Source organism: Bubalus bubalis, chromosome 7 (genome assembly GCF_019923935.1).
Source record: "Bubalus bubalis isolate 160015118507 breed Murrah chromosome 7, NDDB_SH_1, whole genome shotgun sequence".
NCBI classification, from domain to species: domain Eukaryota; kingdom Metazoa; phylum Chordata; class Mammalia; order Artiodactyla; family Bovidae; genus Bubalus; species Bubalus bubalis.
Window position 1 is genome coordinate 43,690,856 of NC_059163.1, and position 3,258 is coordinate 43,694,113.

Here is a 3,258-nt window from a genome sequence, read left to right on the forward strand (position 1 = left end):
GTTTCACTACTTCAATAAAATACAGAATGTTTGCTGCCAGTTAGGTCTCTTTATACCCCCATAAGGATATGCAGATGACACCACCCTTATGGCAGAAAGTGAAGAGGAAATAAAAAGCCTCTTGATGAAAGTGAAAGAGGAGAGTGAAAACATTGGCTTAAAGCTCAACATTCAGAAAACCAAGATCATGGCATCTGGTCCCATCACTTCATGGGAAATAGATGGGGAAACAGTAGAAACAGTGTTAAACTTTATTTTGGGGGGCTTCAAAATCACTGCAGATGGTGACTGCAGCCATGAAATTAAAAGACACTAATTCCTTGGAAGAAAAGTTATGACCAACCTAGATAGCATATTGAAAAGCAGAGACATTACTTTGCCAACAAAGTCTTGTCTAGTCAAGGCTATGGTTTTTCCAGTGGTCATGTAGGGATGTGAGAGTTGGACTGTGAAGAAAGCTGAGCACTGAAGAATTGATGCTTTTGAACTGTGGTGTTGGAGAAGACTCTTGAGATTCCCTTGGACTGCAAGGAGATTCAACCAGTCCATTCTAAAGGAAATCAATCCTGGGTGTTCTTTGGAAGGAATGATGCTAAAGCTGAAACTCCAGTACTTTGGCCACCTCATGCGAAGAGTTGACTCATTAGAAAAGACTCTGATGCTGGGAGGGATTGGGGGCAGGAGGAAAAGGGGACGGCAGAGGATGAGATGGCTGGATGGCATCACTGACTCGATGAATGTGAGTCTGAGTGAACTCCGGGAGTTGGTGATGGACAGGGAGGCCTGGCGTGCTGCATGCGATTCATGGGGTCACAAAGAGTCCGACATGACTGAGCGACTGAACTGAACTGAACTGAAGGTTTATCTTATATTATCTTAGATTAATAGATGCTAAATCTATTACATCTACATATGTTGAAAATCCCACTGGACATTGTTATACATTTTATTGTCAACATGTGTACTAACACCACTTGGGAAGCACCACAATATGATTACACTAGTTTACACTTATCATATACAGTTGTCAGATAGGGGAAGCTGTATCTAGTGAGGCTCAGGTGATCTGCAGCAGGATGTCCATTTCCATGAGGAAGGTGTCACTGGGCATGTTCCCCAATGATCTTGAAGAAGAGAGGCCTAGGCATTTCAAGCTAATAAACTTGCAGGGCTGGGGGCACCACAGCAGTTTTTCAAAGATACCCAGTTGTTCCAGATACTTCTGCTTGGTGTTGGTCTCAAGAATGACATAATCTTTCACAGAGTCTCTTGGAAATTGGGCAGACCCTTGATAGCTGGGTTAAACGCACTGTGGCTTGCAGGCTTCCTAGCTTTGACTTACTCATCTACTTCATTTTGAGCACCACCTCAGCCAGAATTCTGTCAAAGATGGAGTCAACCCCAGTGCTATGGATATGGCTCAGATGATTGTATAAACCTGTGACCAGAAGGATGCCAACCTTCACAGAAACCAAACGGTTGGAGAAGGAGGCAATCACCAATCCACTGCACCCAGCCCAGAACAGAATAACCTAGTCCTCCAAGGTGAAGTCAGGGAAGTGGGAAAAGTACTTGGCCCATTCAAAGAGAGTGCAAAGCTGCTTACTGGCTTTTTTTTTTTTTTTCCCCAACACAGCACATTTATGTTGCCTTTAAAACATCACAAATATGAACCATCCAGCAGCTTGCCGTTTTGGTAGCTGGACAACTTGTCTTAATCATCAGTCTGCTGAATTTCCTTTTTTAGAAACATAAAAAACATCCAAAAATTCTCTGATAACTGTGTCTTTAACTGCTAGGGCTTGCTGAATCAAAGCAGCTAGATTTGATACAAGATCAGTGTTGTTACCTTCAGGAATTAACTTTTTTTTCTGATGCTTAAGATACTGAACAAGAAACACCTGGCCTCTTCTGAACTCTGTGGATGTATTTTTCGCCCAAGAAATTTCAAATTTCAACAAGAGACCTTTTCTTTTGAATAATGATGCCAATGGGGAAGTGAGTTATGCGCAGATCTCATCTTGAAACAAACCCAGCATAACACGTTTAATCATGCTCTGTGCATGACTTCAGATAGTGCCAAAGGTAGCCAGTTCCTTTCTATTTCTCCACAGTTTGTCAGCTCAGAGCCCCTTCTTTTTCTTTTGAAGGAGACTTTTGTATTCTATCCAAACATTTAGTTGTAAGCAGAAGACACTGCAGTGACTTTATGCAGCCACAGCATATAGCCAAGTAAGAGTGATGTGGGAACGCAGTGATGAAAGTGTGGGATTCAGATACAGAAAAAAGCAGGGGCTATTCAACATGAAAATCCTTATTGAAAAAAATGAAACTTGTGACCCTAACTCACAGCATACATAGAAAATATTTCCACATTGTGTGTGTGCTTAGTCGCTTAGTCGGATTTGACTCTTTGAGACCCCATGGACTGAAGTCCACTGGGTTTCTCTGTCCATGGGATCTTTCTAGGCAAGAATACTGGAGTGGCTTGCCATTTCCTCCTCCAGGGGATCTTCCTGATTCAGGGATTGAATCATCTCCTGTGTCTCCTGCATTGCAAGCGGATTCTTTACCTGCTGAGCCATTGGGGAAGCCGATAATACTGTAAGCAATAAAAAATTTTTAAATATATACAATCTTTATAATCATAGAGTATAAAATATTTTAAAGACAAGATGAAAAAGTACAAATTGTAAATGAGAAAAAGCAATAAATTACTATATGATAAAAAAAAGGTATCTAACTTGAATTTATGAGCCATTGCCTCATTGAACAGCATAGATGGACTTTACAACATGATACTGAACAAAAGAAACAAAACACTATCCATGAAATAATTCTATTTATACAAAATTCAAAAACAGACAAAGTGATACAGTTTGTAAGAAGACAGGGAAGTGGTTATTTTTCAAAAAACATATTGACTTAAAGGGGAAATGAAAGCTTCTTGGGTGCTAGTAAAGTTCTGTTTCTCAATCTGGGAATTGTTATATTTTCGTTTTTGTATTTGTTTGTTTTATTGTGTATGTATGAAAATTCATCCAACTGGTCACTTATTTGTTGTTTCCTATCTGAACTTACACTTTAATAAATATTAAAATGAAAAGTAAGTAAATAATACATGCAAGTTTTAGGATAATTAAAATAAAAGAGGCATTGGATGGTAATTAGAAGAACAAAAGATGATGCATTGCTATTGACAAAGTTCCAGTTAAGTTGGATTGAGGATTGAAGGATGTTCATCTTATTGTTTATTTT

The 3,258-nt window shown here is 39.3% G+C and overlaps 1 pseudogene; it reads right to left on the reverse strand.

The window, feature by feature from the left end:
* Positions 1-1,011: 1,011 nt before the first annotated feature.
* Positions 1,012-2,761, reverse strand: LOC112586116 (annotated as a pseudogene).
* Between the last annotated feature and the right edge of the window lie 497 nt (positions 2,762-3,258).